Source organism: Phyllobates terribilis, unplaced genomic scaffold (genome assembly GCF_046119375.1).
Source record: "Phyllobates terribilis strain yellow unplaced genomic scaffold, ASM4611937v1 Scaffold_763__1_contigs__length_703860, whole genome shotgun sequence".
Lineage (NCBI taxonomy): Eukaryota > Metazoa > Chordata > Amphibia > Anura > Dendrobatidae > Phyllobates > Phyllobates terribilis.
The window spans coordinates 319,510-341,789 of record NW_027363523.1 but is presented as its reverse complement, the minus strand read 5'-3'; the positions used below and the strand labels follow the sequence as shown (position 1 = coordinate 341,789).

The window sequence follows — 22,280 nt, the reverse complement described above, 5'->3', positions numbered from 1 at the left end:
TGCAACTTTTAACATGAAAAATCCAATGAGGAGAAGAAAAGCAAAGCCAAAGAGTCCATCCCAAAATCCGACAAACAAGCCAAATGAACAAAAAGCATTGAATTCAATTCTTTCTGATTTTAGAAACTGCATTAAAGAAGGGGTGCACCGGTCCTGGAGATACTGCAATACCAGGTCAATGCGTGGAGTGGACAGAGCAAGCTCTTTTTCCATCTCCCTGTTCTAAAAATCCATTTAATATATGGTCCCCAGATAGGGGACGTATCAGATATTAAACTGATAAGAACAGATACTACACTTGATCTTAGCCAAAAGGCCGAGAAGCGATAACCAGAATTGGTTTCCGACTACGGTGCCACCCAAGGATTCTGAAAAGTCCATTTGTGGAGATGGCCACCTGGACTCCCGTTAAGAAGACATGCTGTCAACCTCTAGATCCCTCACATGCCTGCACTTTTCGGCTTGCTGCTGCTGCAATCCACGCGTTTTAGATCTGCATAACTCCACCTCTTTTAGCACAGTACCCTCAACCCCCGGCTGTTCCCACCTGCCTCAACACCGTTGGAAGGGAGGAGAACCAATTAAGGCGGGGGGGGGGGTGGAACGAGCAGCTGTCTACCCTTAGCAGGAGGGTTGCTGATTAATTACCTCTCCTGCTGCTGCTGCTGCTGCTGGCTGTCCAGCAGCAGACTGAAGGTGGCTGCTGCTGTGCGCAGGTATATAAAGGCTCAGAGCCTATTATGACACGCGCAGCCAGCGTTCCATTGCCACATTCCGTCTACTGCAGGCGGGATACCTGGATGGCTGAATGTCACTGAAAAGCTCACAGAGACCGCTATAAGCAACAGTTTAAAAGAATGCCACAGACTAATCAACCAAACTTTTTGGGTTGGTTTCTCTTTTATAGTCTGCAGGCATTAAATGAAAGAAGTCAGTGTTCCAGCAGAGGGAGACAACGTTTCAGAAAAGGCATTGTAGCAAACCAAAAAAGAAATTTTAAGCGCAGCAGAGTAACCAGCTCACATACCTGTTAGCACAGGTGAGTTTAAAAGGCTGCTGTTGATAACAAGGGCATTTGCTAAATAGATGGTGTGTGTGCAACAATATACTGAAAGGTCAATTATATTGTGCAGCTTATCTCACCACCTGTAGTTATTTAGGTGAAAGCTCCAAAATGCTTGCCTAATATGTCTGTTTATCCAAAAGGAAGTATAGAGGGAGAGCTAGATAGATAGCATTGCATTACATTACATGGCAATGCAATGCACAGTTGCTGAAGTTGAACCAAAATGAGCTTGTCATCTGGCTTCTGCAACTTTTAACATGAAAAATCCAATGAGGAGAAGAAAAGCAAAGCCAAAGAGTCCATCCCAAAATCCGACAAACAAGCCAAATGAACAAAAAGCATTGAATTCAATTCTTTCTGATTTTAGAAACTGCATTAAAGAAGGGGTGCACCCGTCCTGGAGATACTGCAATACCAGGTCAATGCGTGGAGTGGACAGAGCAAGCTCTTTTTCCATCTCCCTGTTCTAAAAATCCATTTAATATATGGTCCCCAGATAGGGGACGTATCAGATATTAAACTGATAAGAACAGATACTACACTTGATCTTAGCCAAAAGGCCGAGAAGCGATAACCAGAATTGGTTTCCGACTACGGTGCCACCCAAGGATTCTGAAAAGTCCATTTGTGGAGATGGCCACCTGGACTCCCGTTAAGAAGACATGCTGTCAACCTCTAGATCCCTCACATGCCTGCACTTTTCGGCTTGCTGCTGCTGCAATCCACGCGTTTTAGATCTGCATAACTCCACCTCTTTTAGCACAGTACCCTCAACCCCCGGCTGTTCCCACCCGCCTCAACACCGTTGGAAGGGAGGAGAACCAATTAAGGGGGGGGGGGGTGGAACGAGCAGCTGTCTACCCTTAGCAGGAGGGTTGCTGATTAATTACCTCTCCTGCTGCTGCTGCTGCTGGCTGTCCAGCAGCAGACTGAAGGTGGCTGCTGCTGTGCGCAGGTATATAAAGGCTCAGAGCCTATTATGACACGCGCAGCCAGCGTTCCATTGCCACATTCCGTCTACTGCATGCGGGATACCTGGATGGCTGAATGTCACTGAGAAGCTCACAGAGACCGCCATAAGCAACAGTTTAAAAGAATGCCACAGACTAATCAACCAAACTTTTTGGGTTGGTTTCTCTTTTATAGTCTGCAGGCATTAAATGAAAGAAGTCAGTGTTCCAGCAGAGGGAGACAACGTTTCAGAAAAGGCATTGTAGCAAACCAAAAAAGAAATTTTAAGCGCAGCAGAGTAACCAGCTCACATACCTGTTAGCTCAGGTGAGTTTAAAAGGCTGCTGTTGATAACAAGGGCATTTGCTAAATAGATGGTGTGTGTGCAACAATATACTGAAAGGTCAATTATATTGTGCAGCTTATCTCACCACCTGTAGTTATTTAGGTGAAAGCTCCAAAATGCTTGCCTAATATGTCTGTTTATCCAAAAGGAAGTATAGAGGGAGAGCTAGATAGATAGCATTGCATTACATTACATGGCAATGCAATGCACAGTTGCTGAAGTTGAACCAAAATGAGCTTGTCATCTGGCTTCTGCAACTTTTAACATGAAAAATCCAATGAGGAGAAGAAAAGCAAAGCCAAAGAGTCCATCCCAAAATCCGACAAACAAGCCAAATGAACAAAAAGCATTGAATTCAATTCTTTCTGATTTTAGAAACTGCATTAAAGAAGGGGTGCACCGGTCCTGGAGATACTGCAATACCAGGTCAATGCGTGGAGTGGACAGAGCAAGCTCTTTTTCCATCTCCCTGTTCTAAAAATCCATTTAATATATGGTCCCCAGATAGGGGACGTATCAGATATTAAACTGATAAGAACAGATACTACACTTGATCTTAGCCAAAAGGCCGAGAAGCGATAACCAGAATTGGTTTCCGACTACGGTGCCACCCAAGGATTCTGAAAAGTCCATTTGTGGAGATGGCCACCTGGACTCCCGTTAAGAAGACATGCTGTCAACCTCTAGATCCCTCACATGCCTGCACTTTTCGGCTTGCTGCTGCTGCAATCCACGCGTTTTAGATCTGCATAACTCCACCTCTTTTAGCACAGTACCCTCAACCCCCGGCTGTTCCCACCCGCCTCAACACCGTTGGAAGGGAGGAGAACCAATTAAGGGGGGGGGGGTGGAACGAGCAGCTGTCTACCCTTAGCAGGAGGGTTGCTGATTAATTACCTCTCCTGCTGCTGCTGCTGCTGGCTGTCCAGCAGCAGACTGAAGGTGGCTGCTGCTGTGCGCAGGTATATAAAGGCTCAGAGCCTATTATGACACGCGCAGCCAGCGTTCCATTGCCACATTCCGTCTACTGCAGGCGGGATACCTGGATGGCTGAATGTCACTGAGAAGCTCACAGAGACCGCCATAAGCAACAGTTTAAAAGAATGCCACAGACTAATCAACCAAACTTTTTGGGTTGGTTTCTCTTTTATAGTCTGCAGGCATTAAATGAAAGAAGTCAGTGTTCCAGCAGAGGGAGACAACGTTTCAGAAAAGGCATTGTAGCAAACCAAAAAAGAAATTTTAAGCGCAGCAGAGTAACCAGCTCACATACCTGTTAGCTCAGGTGAGTTTAAAAGGCTGCTGTTGATAACAAGGGCATTTGCTAAATAGATGGTGTGTGTGCAACAATATACTGAAAGGTCAATTATATTGTGCAGCTTATCTCACCACCTGTAGTTATTTAGGTGAAAGCTCCAAAATGCTTGCCTAATATGTCTGTTTATCCAAATGGAAGTATAGAGGGAGAGCTAGATAGATAGCATTGCATTACATTACATGGCAATGCAATGCACAGTTGCTGAAGTTGAACCAAAATGAGCTTGTCATCTGGCTTCTGCAACTTTTAACATGAAAAATCCAATGAGGAGAAGAAAAGCAAAGCCAAAGAGTCCATCCCAAAATCCGACAAACAAGCCAAATGAACAAAAAGCATTGAATTCAATTCTTTCTGATTTTAGAAACTGCATTAAAGAAGGGGTGCACCGGTCCTGGAGATACTGCAATACCAGGTCAATGCGTGGAGTGGACAGAGCAAGCTCTTTTTCCATCTCCCTGTTCTAAAAATCCATTTAATATATGGTCCCCAGATAGGGGACGTATCAGATATTAAACTGATAAGAACAGATACTACACTTGATCTTAGCCAAAAGGCCGAGAAGCGATAACCAGAATTGGTTTCCGACTACGGTGCCACCCAAGGATTCTGAAAAGTCCATTTGTGGAGATGGCCACCTGGACTCCCGTTAAGAAGACATGCTGTCAACCTCTAGATCCCTCACATGCCTGCACTTTTCGGCTTGCTGCTGCTGCAATCCACGCGTTTTAGATCTGCATAACTCCATCTCTTTTAGCACAGTACCCTCAACCCCCGGCTGTTCCCACCCGCCTCAACACCGTTGGAAGGGAGGAGAACCAATTAAGGCGGGGGGGGGGCGTGGAACGAGCAGCTGTCTACCCTTAGCAGGAGGGTTGCTGATTAATTACCTCTCCTGCTGCTGCTGCTGCTGCTGGCTGTCCAGCAGCAGACTGAAGGTGGCTGCTGCTGTGCGCAGGTATATAAAGGCTCAGAGCCTATTATGACACGCGCAGCCAGCGTTCCATTGCCACATTCCGTCTACTGCAGGCGGGATACCTGGATGGCTGAATGTCACTAGAAGCTCACAGAGACCGCCATAAGCAACAGTTTAAAAGAATGCCACAGACTAATCAACCAAACTTTTTGGGTTGGTTTCTCTTTTATAGTCTGCAGGCATTAAATGAAAGAAGTCAGTGTTCCAGCAGAGGGAGACAACGTTTCAGAAAAGGCATTGTAGCAAACCAAAAAAGAAATTTTAAGCGCAGCAGAGTAACCAGCTCACATACCTGTTAGCTCAGGTGAGTTTAAAAGGCTGCTGTTGATAACAAGGGCATTTGCTAAATAGATGGTGTGTGTGCAACAATATACTGAAAGGTCAATTATATTGTGCAGCTTATCTCACCACCTGTAGTTATTTAGGTGAAAGCTCCAAAATGCTTGCCTAATATGTCTGTTTATCCAAAAGGAAGTATAGAGGGAGAGCTAGATAGATAGCATTGCATTACATTACATGGCAATGCAATGCACAGTTGCTGAAGTTGAACCAAAATGAGCTTGTCATCTGGCTTCTGCAACTTTTAACATGAAAAATCCAATGAGGAGAAGAAAAGCAAAGCCAAAGAGTCCATCCCAAAATCCGACAAACAAGCCAAATGAACAAAAAGCATTGAATTCAATTCTTTCTGATTTTAGAAACTGCATTAAAGAAGGGGTGCACCGGTCCTGGAGATACTGCAATACCAGGTCAATGCGTGGAGTGGACAGAGCAAGCTCTTTTATCCATCTCCCTGTTCTAAAAATCCATTTAATATATGGTTCCCAGATAGGGGACGTATCAGATATTAAACTGATAAGAACAGATACTACACTTGATCTTAGCCAAAAGGCCGAGAAGCGATAACCAGAATTGGTTTCCGACTACGGTGCCACCCAAGGATTCTGAAAAGTCCATTTGTGGAGATGGCCACCTGGACTCCCGTTAAGAAGACATGCTGTCAACCTCTAGATCCCTCACATGCCTGCACTTTTCGGCTTGCTGCTGCTGCAATCCACGCGTTTTAGATCTGCATAACTCCACCTCTTTTAGCACAGTACCCTCAACCCCCGGCTGTTCCCACCCACCTCAACACTGTTGGAAGGGAGGAGAACCAATTAAGGCGGGGGGTGGGGTGGAACGAGCAGCTGTCTACCCTTAGCAGGAGGGTTGCTGATTAATTACCTCTCCTGCTGCTGCTGCTGCTGCTGTCTGTCCAGCAGCAGACTGAAGGTGGCTGCTGCTGTGCGCAGGTATATAAAGGCTCAGAGCCTATTATGACACGCGCAGCCAGCGTTCCATTGCCACATTCCGTCTACTGCAGGCGGGATACCTGGATGGCTGAATGTCACTGAGAAGCTCACAGAGACCGCCATAAGCAACAGTTTAAAAGAATGCCACAGACTAATCAACCAAACTTTTTGGGTTGGTTTCTCTTTTATAGTCTGCAGGCATTAAATGAAAGAAGTCAGTGTTCCAGCAGAGGGAGACAACGTTTCAGAAAAGGCATTGTAGCAAACCAAAAAAGAAATTTTAAGCGCAGCAGAGTAACCAGCTCACATACCTGTTAGCTCAGGTGAGTTTAAAAGGCTGCTGTTGATAACAAGGGCATTTGCTAAATAGATGGTGTGTGTGCAACAATATACTGAAAGGTCAATTATATTGTGCAGCTTATCTCACCACCTGTAGTTATTTAGGTGAAAGCTCCAAAATGCTTGCCTAATATGTCTGTTTATCCAAAAGGAAGTATAGAGGGAGAGCTAGATAGATAGCATTGCATTACATTACATGGCAATGCAATGCACAGTTGCTGAAGTTGAACCAAAATGAGCTTGTCATTTGGCTTCTGCAACTTTTAACATGAAAAATCCAATGAGGAGAAGAAAAGCAAAGCCAAAGAGTCCATCCCAAAATCCGACAAACAAGCCAAATGAACAAAAAGCATTGAATTCAATTCTTTCTGATTTTAGAAACTGCATTAAAGAAGGGGTGCACCGGTCCTGGAGATACTGCAATACCAGGTCAATGCGTGGAGTGGACAGAGCAAGCTCTTTTTCCATCTCCCTGTTCTAAAAATCCATTTAATATATGGTCCCCAGATAGGGGACGTATCAGATATTAAACTGATAAGAACAGATACTACACTTGATCTTAGCCAAAAGGCCGAGAAGCGATAACCAGAATTGGTTTCCGACTACGGTGCCACCCAAGGATTCTGAAAAGTCCATTTGTGGAGATGGCCACCTGGACTCCCGTTAAGAAGACATGCTGTCAACCTCTAGATCCCTCACATGCCTGCACTTTTCGGCTTGCTGCTGCTGCAATCCACGCGTTTTAGATCTGCATAACTCCACCTCTTTTAGCACAGTACCCTCAACCCCCGGCTGTTCCCACCCGCCTCAACACCGTTGGAAGGGAGGAGAACCAATTAAGGGGGGGGGGGGTGGAACGAGCAGCTGTCTACCCTTAGCAGGAGGGTTGCTGATTAATTACCTCTCCTGCTGCTGCTGCTGCTGGCTGTCCAGCAGCAGACTGAAGGTGGCTGCTGCTGTGCGCAGGTATATAAAGGCTCAGAGCCTATTATGACACGCGCAGCCAGCGTTCCATTGCCACATTCCGTCTACTGCAGGCGGGATACCTGGATGGCTGAATGTCACTGAGAAGCTCACAGAGACCGCCATAAGCAACAGTTTAAAAGAATGCCACAGACTAATCAACCAAACTTTTTGGGTTGGTTTCTCTTTTATAGTCTGCAGGCATTAAATGAAAGAAGTCAGTGTTCCAGCAGAGGGAGACAACGTTTCAGAAAAGGCATTGTAGCAAACCAAAAAAGAAATTTTAAGCGCAGCAGAGTAACCAGCTCACATACCTGTTAGCTCAGGTGAGTTTAAAAGGCTGCTGTTGATAACAAGGGCATTTGCTAAATAGATGGTGTGTGTGCAACAATATACTGAAAGGTCAATTATATTGTGCAGCTTATCTCACCACCTGTAGTTATTTAGGTGAAAGCTCCAAAATGCTTGCCTAATATGTCTGTTTATCCAAATGGAAGTATAGAGGGAGAGCTAGATAGATAGCATTGCATTACATTACATGGCAATGCAATGCACAGTTGCTGAAGTTGAACCAAAATGAGCTTGTCATCTGGCTTCTGCAACTTTTAACATGAAAAATCCAATGAGGAGAAGAAAAGCAAAGCCAAAGAGTCCATCCCAAAATCCGACAAACAAGCCAAATGAACAAAAAGCATTGAATTCAATTCTTTCTGATTTTAGAAACTGCATTAAAGAAGGGGTGCACCGGTCCTGGAGATACTGCAATACCAGGTCAATGCGTGGAGTGGACAGAGCAAGCTCTTTTTCCATCTCCCTGTTCTAAAAATCCATTTAATATATGGTCCCCAGATAGGGGACGTATCAGATATTAAACTGATAAGAACAGATACTACACTTGATCTTAGCCAAAAGGCCGAGAAGCGATAACCAGAATTGGTTTCCGACTACGGTGCCACCCAAGGATTCTGAAAAGTCCATTTGTGGAGATGGCCACCTGGACTCCCGTTAAGAAGACATGCTGTCAACCTCTAGATCCCTCACATGCCTGCACTTTTCGGCTTGCTGCTGCTGCAATCCACGCGTTTTAGATCTGCATAACTCCACCTCTTTTAGCACAGTACCCTCAACCCCCGGCTGTTCCCACCCGCCTCAACACTGTTGGAAGGGAGGAGAACCAATTAAGGTGGGGGGGGGGGGGGTGGAACGAGCAGCTGTCTACCCTTAGCAGGAGGGTTGCTGATTAATTACCTCTCCTGCTGCTGCTGCTGCTGCTGGCTGTCCAGCAGCAGACTGAAGGTGGCTGCTGCTGTGCGCAGGTATATAAAGGCTCAGAGCCTATTATGACACGCGCAGCCAGCGTTCCATTGCCACATTCCGTCTACTGCAGGCGGGATACCTGGATGGCTGAATGTCACTGAGAAGCTCACAGAGACCGCCATAAGCAACAGTTTAAAAGAATGCCACAGACTAATCAACCAAACTTTTTGGGTTGGTTTCTCTTTTATAGTCTGCAGGCATTAAATGAAAGAAGTCAGTGTTCCAGCAGAGGGAGACAACGTTTCAGAAAAGGCATTGTAGCAAACCAAAAAAGAAATTTTAAGCGCAGCAGAGTAACCAGCTCACATACCTGTTAACTCAGGTGAGTTTAAAAGGCTGCTGTTGATAACAAGGGCATTTGCTAAATAGATGGTGTGTGTGCAACAATATACTGAAAGGTCAATTATATTGTGCAGCTTATCTCACCACCTGTAGTTATTTAGGTGAAAGCTCCAAAATGCTTGCCTAATATGTCTGTTTATCCAAAAGGAAGTATAGAGGGAGAGCTAGATAGATAGCATTGCATTACATTACATGGCAATGCAATGCACAGTTGCTGAAGTTGAACCAAAATGAGCTTGTCATCTGGCTTCTGCAACTTTTAACATGAAAAATCCAATGAGGAGAAGAAAAGCAAAGCCAAAGAGTCCATCCCAAAATCCGACAAACAAGCCAAATGAACAAAAAGCATTGAATTCAATTCTTTCTGATTTTAGAAACTGCATTAAAGAAGGGGTGCACCGGTCCTGGAGATACTGCAATACCAGGTCAATGCGTGGAGTGGACAGAGCAAGCTCTTTTTCCATCTCCCTGTTCTAAAAATCCATTTAATATATGGTCCCCAGATAGGGGACGTATCAGATATTAAACTGATAAGAACAGATACTACACTTGATCTTAGCCAAAAGGCCGAGAAGCGATAACCAGAATTGGTTTCCGACTACGGTGCCACCCAAGGATTCTGAAAAGTCCATTTGTGGAGATGGCCACCTGGACTCCCGTTAAGAAGACATGCTGTCAACCTCTAGATCCCTCACATGCCTGCACTTTTCGGCTTGCTGCTGCTGCAATCCACGCGTTTTAGATCTGCATAACTCCACCTCTTTTAGCACAGTACCCTCAACCCCCGGCTGTTCCCACCCGCCTCAACACCGTTGGAAGGGAGGAGAACCAATTAAGGCGGGGGGGGGGCGTGGAACGAGCAGCTGTCTACCCTTAGCAGGAGGGTTGCTGATTAATTACCTCTCCTGCTGCTGCTGCTGCTGCTGGCTGTCCAGCAGCAGACTGAAGGTGGCTGCTGCTGTGCGCAGGTATATAAAGGCTCAGAGCCTATTATGACACGCGCAGCCAGCGTTCCATTGCCACATTCCGTCTACTGCAGGCGGGATACCTGGATGGCTGAATGTCACTAGAAGCTCACAGAGACCGCCATAAGCAACAGTTTAAAAGAATGCCACAGACTAATCAACCAAACTTTTTGGGTTGGTTTCTCTTTTATAGTCTGCAGGCATTAAATGAAAGAAGTCAGTGTTCCAGCAGAGGGAGACAACGTTTCAGAAAAGGCATTGTAGCAAACCAAAAAAGAAATTTTAAGCGCAGCAGAGTAACCAGCTCACATACCTGTTAGCTCAGGTGAGTTTAAAAGGCTGCTGTTGATAACAAGGGCATTTGCTAAATAGATGGTGTGTGTGCAACAATATACTGAAAGGTCAATTATATTGTGCAGCTTATCTCACCACCTGTAGTTATTTAGGTGAAAGCTCCAAAATGCTTGCCTAATATGTCTGTTTATCCAAAAGGAAGTATAGAGGGAGAGCTAGATAGATAGCATTGCATTACATTACATGGCAATGCAATGCACAGTTGCTGAAGTTGAACCAAAATGAGCTTGTCATCTGGCTTCTGCAACTTTTAACATGAAAAATCCAATGAGGAGAAGAAAAGCAAAGCCAAAGAGTCCATCCCAAAATCCGACAAACAAGCCAAATGAACAAAAAGCATTGAATTCAATTCTTTCTGATTTTAGAAACTGCATTAAAGAAGGGGTGCACCGGTCCTGGAGATACTGCAATACCAGGTCAATGCGTGGAGTGGACAGAGCAAGCTCTTTTATCCATCTCCCTGTTCTAAAAATCCATTTAATATATGGTTCCCAGATAGGGGACGTATCAGATATTAAACTGATAAGAACAGATACTACACTTGATCTTAGCCAAAAGGCCGAGAAGCGATAACCAGAATTGGTTTCCGACTACGGTGCCACCCAAGGATTCTGAAAAGTCCATTTGTGGAGATGGCCACCTGGACTCCCGTTAAGAAGACATGCTGTCAACCTCTAGATCCCTCACATGCCTGCACTTTTCGGCTTGCTGCTGCTGCAATCCACGCGTTTTAGATCTGCATAACTCCACCTCTTTTAGCACAGTACCCTCAACCCCCGGCTGTTCCCACCCACCTCAACACTGTTGGAAGGGAGGAGAACCAATTAAGGCGGGGGGTGGGGTGGAACGAGCAGCTGTCTACCCTTAGCAGGAGGGTTGCTGATTAATTACCTCTCCTGCTGCTGCTGCTGCTGGCTGTCCAGCAGCAGACTGAAGGTGGCTGCTGCTGTGCGCAGGTATATAAAGGCTCAGAGCCTATTATGACACGCGCAGCCAGCGTTCCATTGCCACATTCCGTCTACTGCAGGCGGGATACCTGGATGGCTGAATGTCACTGAGAAGCTCACAGAGACCGCCATAAGCAACAGTTTAAAAGAATGCCACAGACTAATCAACCAAACTTTTTGGGTTGGTTTCTCTTTTATAGTCTGCAGGCATTAAATGAAAGAAGTCAGTGTTCCAGCAGAGGGAGACAACGTTTCAGAAAAGGCATTGTAGCAAACCAAAAAAGAAATTTTAAGCGCAGCAGAGTAACCAGCTCACATACCTGTTAGCTCAGGTGAGTTTAAAAGGCTGCTGTTGATAACAAGGGCATTTGCTAAATAGATGGTGTGTGTGCAACAATATACTGAAAGGTCAATTATATTGTGCAGCTTATCTCACCACCTGTAGTTATTTAGGTGAAAGCTCCAAAATGCTTGCCTAATATGTCTGTTTATCCAAAAGGAAGTATAGAGGGAGAGCTAGATAGATAGCATTGCATTACATTACATGGCAATGCAATGCACAGTTGCTGAAGTTGAACCAAAATGAGCTTGTCATCTGGCTTCTGCAACTTTTAACATGAAAAATCCAATGAGGAGAAGAAAAGCAAAGCCAAAGAGTCCATCCCAAAATCCGACAAACAAGCCAAATGAACAAAAAGCATTGAATTCAATTCTTTCTGATTTTAGAAACTGCATTAAAGAAGGGGTGCACCGGTCCTGGAGATACTGCAATACCAGGTCAATGCGTGGAGTGGACAGAGCAAGCTCTTTTTCCATCTCCCTGTTCTAAAAATCCATTTAATATATGGTCCCCAGATAGGGGACGTATCAGATATTAAACTGATAAGAACAGATACTACACTTGATCTTAGCCAAAAGGCCGAGAAGCGATAACCAGAATTGGTTTCCGACTACGGTGCCACCCAAGGATTCTGAAAAGTCCATTTGTGGAGATGGCCACCTGGACTCCCGTTAAGAAGACATGCTGTCAACCTCTAGATCCCTCACATGCCTGCACTTTTCGGCTTGCTGCTGCTGCAATCCACGCGTTTTAGATCTGCATAACTCCACCTCTTTTAGCACAGTACCCTCAACCCCCGGCTGTTCCCACCCGCCTCAACACCGTTGGAAGGGAGGAGAACCAATTAAGGCGGGGGGGGGGGTGGAACGAGCAGCTGTCTACCCTTAGCAGGAGGGTTGCTGATTAATTACCTCTCCTGCTGCTGCTGCTGCTGCTGGCTGTCCAGCAGCAGACTGAAGGTGGCTGCTGCTGTGCGCAGGTATATAAAGGCTCAGAGCCTATTATGACACGCGCAGCCAGCGTTCCATTGCCACATTCCGTCTACTGCAGGCGGGATACCTGGATGGCTGAATGTCACTAGAAGCTCACAGAGACCGCCATAAGCAACAGTTTAAAAGAATGCCACAGACTAATCAACCAAACTTTTTGGGTTGGTTTCTCTTTTATAGTCTGCAGGCATTAAATGAAAGAAGTCAGTGTTCCAGCAGAGGGAGACAACGTTTCAGAAAAGGCATTGTAGCAAACCAAAAAAGAAATTTTAAGCGCAGCAGAGTAACCAGCTCACATACCTGTTAGCTCAGGTGAGTTTAAAAGGCTGCTGTTGATAACAAGGGCATTTGCTAAATAGATGGTGTGTGTGCAACAATATACTGAAAGGTCAATTATATTGTGCAGCTTATCTCACCACCTGTAGTTATTTAGGTGAAAGCTCCAAAATGCTTGCCTAATATGTCTGTTTATCCAAAAGGAAGTATAGAGGGAGAGCTAGATAGATAGCATTGCATTACATTACATGGCAATGCAATGCACAGTTGCTGAAGTTGAACCAAAATGAGCTTGTCATCTGGCTTCTGCAACTTTTAACATGAAAAATCCAATGAGGAGAAGAAAAGCAAAGCCAAAGAGTCCATCCCTAAATCCGACAAACAAGCCAAATGAACAAAAAGCATTGAATTCAATTCTTTCTGATTTTAGAAACTGCATTAAAGAAGGGGTGCACCGGTCCTGGAGATACTGCAATACCAGGTCAATGCGTGGAGTGGACAGAGCAAGCTCTTTTATCCATCTCCCTGTTCTAAAAATCCATTTAATATATGGTTCCCAGATAGGGGACGTATCAGATATTAAACTGATAAGAACAGATACTACACTTGATCTTAGCCAAAAGGCCGAGAAGCGATAACCAGAATTGGTTTCCGACTACGGTGCCACCCAAGGATTCTGAAAAGTCCATTTGTGGAGATGGCCACCTGGACTCCCGTTAAGAAGACATGCTGTCAACCTCTAGATCCCTCACATGCCTGCACTTTTCGGCTTGCTGCTGCTGCAATCCACGCGTTTTAGATCTGCATAACTCCACCTCTTTTAGCACAGTACCCTCAACCCCCGGCTGTTCCCACCCGCCTCAACACCGTTGGAAGGGAGGAGAACCAATTAAGGCGGGGGGGGGGTGGAACGAGCAGCTGTCTACCCTTAGCAGGAGGGTTGCTGATTAATTACCTCTCCTGCTGCTGCTGCTGCTGGCTGTCCAGCAGCAGACTGAAGGTGGCTGCTGATGTGCGCAGGTATATAAAGGCTCAGAGCCTATTATGACACGCGCAGCCAGCGTTCCATTGCCACATTCCGTCTACTGCAGGCGGGATACCTGGATGGCTGAATGTCACTGAGAAGCTCACAGAGACCGCCATAAGCAACAGTTTAAAAGAATGCCACAGACTAGTCAACCAAACTTTTTGGGTTGGTTTCTCTTTTATAGTCTGCAGGCATTAAATGAAAGAAGTCAGTGTTCCAGCAGAGGGAGACAACGTTTCAGAAAAGGCATTGTAGCAAACCAAAAAAGAAATTTTAAGCGCAGCAGAGTAACCAGCTCACATACCTGTTAGCTCAGGTGAGTTTAAAAGGCTGCTGTTGATAACAAGGGCATTTGCTAAATAGATGGTGTGTGTGCAACAATATACTGAAAGGTCAATTATATGTGCAGCTTATCTCACCACCTGTAGTTATTTAGGTGAAAGCTCCAAAATGCATGCCTAATATGTCTGTTTATCCAAAAGGAAGTAAAGAGGGAGAGCTAGATAGATAGCATTGCATTACATTACATGGCAATGCAATGCACAGTTGCTGAAGTTGAACCAAAATGAGCTTGTCATCTGGCTTCTGCAACTTTTAACATGAAAAATCCAATGAGGAGAAGAAAAGCAAAGCCAAAGAGTCCATCCCAAAATCCGACAAACAAGCCAAATGAACAAAAAGCATTGAATTCAATTCTTTCTGATTTTAGAAACTGCATTAAAGAAGGGGTGCACCGGTCCTGGAGATACTGCAATACCAGGTCAATGCGTGGAGTGGACAGAGCAAGCTCTTTTTCCATCTCCCTGTTCTAAAAATCCATTTAATATATGGTCCCCAGATAGGGGACGTATCAGATATTAAACTGATAAGAACAGATACTACACTTGATCTTAGCCAAAAGGCCGAGAAGCGATAACCAGAATTGGTTTCCGACTACGGTGCCACCCAAGGATTCTGAAAAGTCCATTTGTGGAGATGGCCACCTGGACTCCCGTTAAGAAGACATGCTGTCAACCTCTAGATCCCTCACATGCCTGCACTTTTCGGCTTGCTGCTGCTGCAATCCACGCGTTTTAGATCTGCATAACTCCACCTCTTTTAGCACAGTACCCTCAACCCCCGGCTGTTCCCACCCGCCTCAACACCGTTGGAAGGGAGGAGAACCAATTAAGGCGGGGGGGGGGGGGGTGGAACGAGCAGCTGTCTACCCTTAGCAGGAGGGTTGCTGATTAATTACCTCTCCTGCTGCTGCTGCTGCTGCTGGCTGTCCAGCAGCAGACTGAAGGTGGCTGCTGCTGTGCGCAGGTATATAAAGGCTCAGAGCCTATTATGACACGCGCAGCCAGCGTTCCATTGCCACATTCCGTCTACTGCAGGCGGGATACCTGGATGGCTGAATGTCACTGAGAAGCTCACAGAGACCGCCATAAGCAACAGTTTAAAAGAATGCCACAGACTAATCAACCAAACTTTTTGGGTTGGTTTCTCTTTTATAGTCTGCAGGCATTAAATGAAAGAAGTCAGTGTTCCAGCAGAGGGAGACAACGTTTCAGAAAAGGCATTGTAGCAAACCAAAAAAGAAATTTTAAGCGCAGCAGAGTAACCAGCTCACATACCTGTTAGCTCAGGTGAGTTTAAAAGGCTGCTGTTGATAACAAGGGCATTTGCTAAATAGATGGTGTGTGTGCAACAATATACTGAAAGCTCAATTATATTGTGCAGCTTATCTCACCACCTGTAGTTATTTAGGTGAAAGCTCCAAAATGCTTGCCTAATATGTCTGTTTATCCAAAAGGAAGTATAGAGGGAGAGCTAGATAGATAGCATTGCATTACATTACATGGCAATGCAATGCACAGTTGCTGAAGTTGAACCAAAATGAGCTTGTCATCTGGCTTCTGCAACTTTTAACATGAAAAATCCAATGAGGAGAAGAAAAGCAAAGCCAAAGAGTCCATCCCAAAATCCGACAAACAAGCCAAATGAACAAAAAGCATTGAATTCAATTCTTTCTGATTTTAGAAACTGCATTAAAGAAGGGGTGCACCGGTCCTGGAGATACTGCAATACCAGGTCAATGCGTGGAGTGGACAGAGCAAGCTCTTTTTCCATCTCCCTGTTCTAAAAATCCATTTAATATATGGTCCCCAGATAGGGGACGTATCAGATATTAAACTGATAAGAACAGATACTACACTTGATCTTAGCCAAAAGGCCGAGAAGCGATAACCAGAATTGGTTTCCGACTACGGTGCCACCCAAGGATTCTGAAAAGTCCATTTGTGGAGATGGCCACCTGGACTCCCGTTAAGAAGACATGCTGTCAACCTCTAGATCCCTCACATGCCTGCACTTTTCGGCTTGCTGCTGCTGCAATCCACGCGTTTTAGATCTGCATAACTCCACCTCTTTTAGCACAGTACCCTCAACCCCCGGCTGTTCCCACCCGCCTCAACACCGTTGGAAGGGAGGAGAACCAATTAAGGCGGGGGGTGGGGTGGAACAAGCAGCTGTCTACCCTTAGCAGGAGGGTTGCTGATTAATTACCTCTCCTGCTGCTGCTGCTGCTGCTGGCTGTCCAGCAGCAGACTGAAGGTGGCTGCTGCTGTGCGCAGGTATATAAAGGCTCAGAGCCTATTATGACACGCGCAGCCAGCGTTCCATTGCCACATTCCGTCTACTGCAGGCGGGATACCTGGATGGCTGAATGTCACTGAGAAGCTCACAGAGACCGCCATAAGCAACAGTTTAAAAGAATGCCACAGACTAATCAACCAAACTTTTTGGGTTGGTTTCTCTTTTATAGTCTGCAGGCATTAAATGAAAGAAGTCAGTGTTCCAGCAGAGGGAGACAACGTTTCAGAAAAGGCATTGTAGCAAACCAAAAAAGAAATTTTAAGCGCAGCAGAGTAACCAGCTCACATACCTGTTAGCTCAGGTGAGTTTAAAAGGCTGCTGTTGATAACAAGGGCATTTGCTAAATAGATGGTGTGTGTGCAACAATATACTGAAAGGTCAATTATATTGTGCAGCTTATCTCACCACCTGTAGTTATTTAGGTGAAAGCTCCAAAATGCTTGCCTAATATGTCTGTTTATCCAAAAGGAAGTATAGAGGGAGAGCTAGATAGATAGCATTGCATTACATTACATGGCAATGCAATGCACAGTTGCTGAAGTTGAACCAAAATGAGCTTGTCATCTGGCTTCTGCAACTTTTAACATGAAAAATCCAATGAGGAGAAGAAAAGCAAAGCCAAAGAGTCCATCCCAAAATCCGACAAACAAGCCAAATGAACAAAAAGCATTGAATTCAATTCTTTCTGATTTTAGAAACTGCATTAAAGAAGGGGTGCACCGGTCCTGGAGATACAGCAATACCAGGTCAATGCGTGGAGTGGACAGAGCAAGCTCTTTTTCCATCTCCCTGTTCTAAAAATCCATTTAGTATATGGTCCCCAGATAGGGGACGTATCAGATATTAAACTGATAAGAACAGATACTACACTTGATCTTAGCCAAAAGGCCGAGAAGCGATAACCAGAATTGGTTTCCGACTACAGTGCCACCCAAGGATTCTGAAAAGTCCATTTGTGGAGATGGCCACCTGGACTCCCGTTAAGAAGACATGCTGTCAACCTCTAGATCCCTCACATGCCTGCACTTTTCGGCTTGCTGCTGCTGCAATCCACGCGTTTTAGATCTGCATAACTCCACCTCTTTTAGCACAGTACCCTCAACCCCCGGCTGTTCCCACCCGCCTCAACACCGTTGGAAGGGAGGAGAACCAATTAAGGCGGGGGGGGGGGGGGGTGGAACGAGCAGCTGTCTACCCTTAGCAGGAGGGTTGCTGATTAATTACCTCTCCTGCTGCTGCTGCTGCTGCTGGCTGTCCAGCAGCAGACTGAAGGTGGCTGCTGCTGTGCGCAGGTATATAAAGGCTCAGAGCCTATTATGACACGCGCAGCCAGCGTTCCATTGCCACATTCCGTCTACTGCAGGCGGGATACCTGGATGGCTGAATGTCACTGAGAAGCTCACAGAGACCGCCATAAGCAACAGTTTAAAAGAATGCCACAGACTAATCAACCAAACTTTTTGGGTTGGTTTCTCTTTTATAGTCTGCAGGCATTAAATGAAAGAAGTCAGTGTTCCAGCAGAGGGAGACAACGTTTCAGAAAAGGCATTGTAGCAAACCAAAAAAGAAATTTTAAGCGCAGCAGAGTAACCAGCTCACATACCTGTTAGCTCAGGTGAGTTTAAAAGGCTGCTGTTGATAACAAGGGCATTTGCTAAATAGATGGTGTGTGTGCAACAATATACTGAAAGCTCAATTATATTGTGCAGCTTATCTCACCACCTGTAGTTATTTAGGTGAAAGCTCCAAAATGCTTGCCTAATATGTCTGTTTATCCAAAAGGAAGTATAGAGGGAGAGCTAGATAGATAGCATTGCATTACATTACATGGCAATGCAATGCACAGTTGCTGAAGTTGAACCAAAATGAGCTTGTCATCTGGCTTCTGCAACTTTTAACATGAAAAATCCAATGAGGAGAAGAAAAGCAAAGCCAAAGAGTCCATCCCAAAATCCGACAAACAAGCCAAATGAACAAAAAGCATTGAATTCAATTCTTTCTGATTTTAGAAACTGCATTAAAGAAGGGGTGCACCGGTCCTGGAGATACTGCAATACCAGGTCAATGCGTGGAGTGGACAGAGCAAGCTCTTTTTCCATCTCCCTGTTCTAAAAATCCATTTAATATATGGTCCCCAGATAGGGGACGTATCAGATATTAAACTGATAAGAACAGATACTACACTTGATCTTAGCCAAAAGGCCGAGAAGCGATAACCAGAATTGGTTTCCGACTACGGTGCCACCCAAGGATTCTGAAAAGTCCATTTGTGGAGATGGCCACCTGGACTCCCGTTAAGAAGACATGCTGTCAACCTCTAGATCCCTCACATGCCTGCACTTTTCGGCTTGCTGCTGCTGCAATCCACGCGTTTTAGATCTGCATAACTCCACCTCTTTTAGCACAGTACCCTCAACCCCCGGCTGTTCCCACCCGCCTCAACACCGTTGGAAGGGAGGAGAACCAATTAAGGCGGGGGGGGGGGTGGAACAAGCAGCTGTCTACCCTTAGCAGGAGGGTTGCTGATTAATTACCTCTCCTGCTGCTGCTGCTGCTGCTGGCTGTCCAGCAGCAGACTGAAGGTGGCTGCTGCTGTGCGCAGGTATATAAAGGCTCAGAGCCTATTATGACACGCGCAGCCAGCGTTCCATTGCCACATTCCGTCTACTGCAGGCGGGATACCTGGATGGCTGAATGTCACTGAGAAGCTCACAGAGACCGCCATAAGCAACAGTTTAAAAGAATGCCACAGACTAATCAACCAAACTTTTTGGGTTGGTTTCTCTTTTATAGTCTGCAGGCATTAAATGAAAGAAGTCAGTGTTCCAGCAGAGGGAGACAACGTTTCAGAAAAGGCATTGTAGCAAACCAAAAAAGAAATTTTAAGCGCAGCAGAGTAACCAGCTCACATACCTGTTAGCTCAGGTGAGTTTAAAAGGCTGCTGTTGATAACAAGGGCATTTGCTAAATAGATGGTGTGTGTGCAACAATATACTGAAAGGTCAATTATATTGTGCAGCTTATCTCACCACCTGTAGTTATTTAGGTGAAAGCTCCAAAATGCTTGCCTAATATGTCTGTTTATCCAAAAGGAAGTATAGAGGGAGAGCTAGATAGATAGCATTGCATTACATTACATGGCAATGCAATGCACAGTTGCTGAAGTTGAACCAAAATGAGCTTGTCATCTGGCTTCTGCAACTTTTAACATGAAAAATCCAATGAGGAGAAGAAAAGCAAAGCCAAAGAGTCCATCCCAAAATCCGACAAACAAGCCAAATGAACAAAAAGCATTGAATTCAATTCTTTCTGATTTTAGAAACTGCATTAAAGAAGGGGTGCACCGGTCCTGGAGATACAGCAATACCAGGTCAATGCGTGGAGTGGACAGAGCAAGCTCTTTTTCCATCTCCCTGTTCTAAAAATCCATTTAGTATATGGTCCCCAGATAGGGGACGTATCAGATATTAAACTGATAAGAACAGATACTACACTTGATCTTAGCCAAAAGGCCGAGAAGCGATAACCAGAATTGGTTTCCGACTACAGTGCCACCCAAGGATTCTGAAAAGTCCATTTGTGGAGATGGCCACCTGGACTCCCGTTAAGAAGACATGCTGTCAACCTCTAGATCCCTCACATGCCTGCACTTTTCGGCTTGCTGCTGCTGCAATCCACGCGTTTTAGATCTGCATAACTCCACCTCTTTTAGCACAGTACCCTCAACCCCCGGCTGTTCCCACCCGCCTCAACACCGTTGGAAGGGAGGAGAACCAATTAAGGCGGGGGGGGGGTGGAACGAGCAGCTGTCTACCCTTAGCAGGAGGGTTGCTGATTAATTACCTCTCCTGCTGCTGCTGCTGCTGGCTGTCCAGCAGCAGACTGAAGGTGGCTGCTGCTGTGCGCAGGTATATTAAGGCTCAGAGCCTATTATGACACGCGCAGCCAGCGTTCCATTGCCACATTCCGTCTACTGCAGGCAGGATACCTGGATGGCTGAATGTCACTGAGAAGCTCACAGAGACCGCCATAAGCAACAGTTTAAAAGAATGCCACAGACTAATCAACCAAACTTTTTGGGTTGGTTTCTCTTTTATAGTCTGCAGGCATTAAATGAAAGAAGTCAGTGTTCCAGCAGAGGGAGACAACGTTTCAGAAAAGGCATTGTAGCAAACCAAAAAAGAAATTTTAAGCGCAGCAGAGTAACCAGCTCACATACCTGTTAGCTCAGGTGAGTTTAAAAGGCTGCTGTTGATAACAAGGGCATTTGCTAAATAGATGGTGTGTGTGCAACAATATACTGAAAGGTCAATTATATTGTGCAGCTTATCTCACCACCTGTAGTTATTTAGGTGAAAGCTCCAAAATGCTTGCCTAATATGTCTGTTTATCCAAAAGGAAGTATAGAGGGAGAGCTAGATAGATAGCATTGCATTACATTACATGGCAATGCAATGCACAGTTGCTGAAGTTGAACCAAAATGAGCTTGTCATCTGGCTTCTGCAACTTTTAACATGAAAAATCCAATGAGGAGAAGAAAAGCAAAGCCAAAGAGTCCATCCCAAAATCCGACAAACAAGCCAAATGAACAAAAAGCATTGAATTCAATTCTTTCTGATTTTAGAAACTGCATTAAAGAAGGGGTGCACCGGTCCTGGAGATACTGCAATACCAGGTCAATGCGTGGAGTGGACAGAGCAAGCTCTTTTTCCATCTCCCTGTTCTAAAAATCCATTTAATATATGGTCCCCAGATAGGGGACGTATCAGATATTAAACTGATAAGAACAGATACTACACTTGATCTTAGCCAAAAGGCCGAGAAGCGATAACCAGAATTGGTTTCCGACTACGGTGCCACCCAAGGATTCTGAAAAGTCCATTTGTGGAGATAGCCACCTGGACTCCCGTTAAGAAGACATGCTGTCAACCTCTAGATCCCTCACATGCCTGCACTTTTCGGCTTGCTGCTGCTGCAATCCACGCGTTTTAGATCTGCATAACTCCACCTCTTTTAGCACAGTACCCTCAACCCCCGGCTGTTCCCACCCGCCTCAACACCGTTGGAAGGGAGGAGAACCAATTAAGGCGGGGGGGGGGGGGGTGGAACGAGCAGCTGTCTACCCTTAGCAGGAGGGTTGCTGATTAATTACCTCTCCTGCTGCTGCTGCTGCTGCTGCTGGCTGTCCAGCAGCAGACTGAAGGTGGCTGCTGCTGTGCGCAGGTATATAAAGGCTCAGAGCCTATTATGACACGCGCAGCCAGCGTTCCTTGCCACATTCCGTCTACTGCAGGCGGGATACCTGGATGGCTGAATGTCACTGAGAAGCTCACAGAGACCGCCATAAGCAACAGTTTAAAAGAATGCCACAGACTAATCAACCAAACTTTTTGGGTTGGTTTCTCTTTTATAGTCTGCAGGCATTAAATGAAAGAAGTCAGTGTTCCAGCAGAGGGAGACAACGTTTCAGAAAAGGCATTGTAGCAAACCAAAAAAGAAATTTTAAGCGCAGCAGAGTAACCAGCTCACATACCTGTTAGCTCAGGTGAGTTTAAAAGGCTGCTGTTGATAACAAGGGCATTTGCTAAATAGATGGTGTGTGTGCAACAATATACTGAAAGGTCAATTATATTGTGCAGCTTATCTCACCACCTGTAGTTATTTAGGTGAAAGCTTAAAAATGCTTGCCTAATATGTCTGTTTATCCAAAAGGAAGTATAGAGGGAGAGCTAGATAGATAGCATTGCATTACATTACATGGCAATGCAATGCACAGTTGCTGAAGTTGAACCAAAATGAGCTTGTCATCTGGCTTCTGCATCTTTTAACATGAAAAA

General features: G+C 45.3%; 17 non-coding genes across 17 annotated transcripts; all 17 read right to left on the bottom strand.

The window, feature by feature from the left end:
• Positions 1-137: 137 nt before the first annotated feature.
• On the bottom strand, positions 138-328 carry LOC141238717 (U2 spliceosomal RNA). The gene has a single exon (XR_012304168.1). It is a non-coding gene; the product is annotated as a U2 spliceosomal RNA (small nuclear RNA).
• A 1,119-nt stretch (positions 329-1,447) lies between these two features.
• LOC141238986 (U2 spliceosomal RNA) lies at positions 1,448-1,638 on the bottom strand. The gene has a single exon (XR_012304427.1). It is a non-coding gene; the product is annotated as a U2 spliceosomal RNA (small nuclear RNA).
• A 1,114-nt stretch (positions 1,639-2,752) lies between these two features.
• LOC141238716 (U2 spliceosomal RNA) lies at positions 2,753-2,943 on the bottom strand. The gene has a single exon (XR_012304167.1). It is a non-coding gene; the product is annotated as a U2 spliceosomal RNA (small nuclear RNA).
• A 1,113-nt stretch (positions 2,944-4,056) lies between these two features.
• Positions 4,057-4,247, bottom strand: LOC141238714 (U2 spliceosomal RNA). The gene has a single exon (XR_012304165.1). It is a non-coding gene; the product is annotated as a U2 spliceosomal RNA (small nuclear RNA).
• Positions 4,248-5,366: 1,119 nt separating this feature from the next.
• LOC141239007 (U2 spliceosomal RNA) lies at positions 5,367-5,558 on the bottom strand. Its single transcript, XR_012304448.1, has one exon. It is a non-coding gene; the product is annotated as a U2 spliceosomal RNA (small nuclear RNA).
• A 1,119-nt stretch (positions 5,559-6,677) lies between these two features.
• LOC141238713 (U2 spliceosomal RNA) lies at positions 6,678-6,868 on the bottom strand. The gene has a single exon (XR_012304164.1). It is a non-coding gene; the product is annotated as a U2 spliceosomal RNA (small nuclear RNA).
• Positions 6,869-7,982: 1,114 nt separating this feature from the next.
• On the bottom strand, positions 7,983-8,173 carry LOC141238712 (U2 spliceosomal RNA). The gene has a single exon (XR_012304163.1). It is a non-coding gene; the product is annotated as a U2 spliceosomal RNA (small nuclear RNA).
• Positions 8,174-9,295: 1,122 nt separating this feature from the next.
• On the bottom strand, positions 9,296-9,486 carry LOC141238711 (U2 spliceosomal RNA). The gene has a single exon (XR_012304162.1). It is a non-coding gene; the product is annotated as a U2 spliceosomal RNA (small nuclear RNA).
• A 1,119-nt stretch (positions 9,487-10,605) lies between these two features.
• On the bottom strand, positions 10,606-10,797 carry LOC141239006 (U2 spliceosomal RNA). The gene has a single exon (XR_012304447.1). It is a non-coding gene; the product is annotated as a U2 spliceosomal RNA (small nuclear RNA).
• A 1,116-nt stretch (positions 10,798-11,913) lies between these two features.
• On the bottom strand, positions 11,914-12,104 carry LOC141238710 (U2 spliceosomal RNA). Its single transcript, XR_012304161.1, has one exon. It is a non-coding gene; the product is annotated as a U2 spliceosomal RNA (small nuclear RNA).
• Positions 12,105-13,222: 1,118 nt separating this feature from the next.
• Positions 13,223-13,414, bottom strand: LOC141239005 (U2 spliceosomal RNA). The gene has a single exon (XR_012304446.1). It is a non-coding gene; the product is annotated as a U2 spliceosomal RNA (small nuclear RNA).
• A 1,114-nt stretch (positions 13,415-14,528) lies between these two features.
• On the bottom strand, positions 14,529-14,719 carry LOC141238709 (U2 spliceosomal RNA). Its single transcript, XR_012304160.1, has one exon. It is a non-coding gene; the product is annotated as a U2 spliceosomal RNA (small nuclear RNA).
• Positions 14,720-15,841: 1,122 nt separating this feature from the next.
• Positions 15,842-16,032, bottom strand: LOC141238708 (U2 spliceosomal RNA). The gene has a single exon (XR_012304159.1). It is a non-coding gene; the product is annotated as a U2 spliceosomal RNA (small nuclear RNA).
• A 1,119-nt stretch (positions 16,033-17,151) lies between these two features.
• Positions 17,152-17,342, bottom strand: LOC141239011 (U2 spliceosomal RNA). The gene has a single exon (XR_012304452.1). It is a non-coding gene; the product is annotated as a U2 spliceosomal RNA (small nuclear RNA).
• A 1,123-nt stretch (positions 17,343-18,465) lies between these two features.
• On the bottom strand, positions 18,466-18,656 carry LOC141238707 (U2 spliceosomal RNA). The gene has a single exon (XR_012304158.1). It is a non-coding gene; the product is annotated as a U2 spliceosomal RNA (small nuclear RNA).
• A 1,119-nt stretch (positions 18,657-19,775) lies between these two features.
• Positions 19,776-19,966, bottom strand: LOC141239010 (U2 spliceosomal RNA). The gene has a single exon (XR_012304451.1). It is a non-coding gene; the product is annotated as a U2 spliceosomal RNA (small nuclear RNA).
• Positions 19,967-21,081: 1,115 nt separating this feature from the next.
• LOC141238706 (U2 spliceosomal RNA) lies at positions 21,082-21,272 on the bottom strand. The gene has a single exon (XR_012304157.1). It is a non-coding gene; the product is annotated as a U2 spliceosomal RNA (small nuclear RNA).
• Between the last annotated feature and the right edge of the window lie 1,008 nt (positions 21,273-22,280).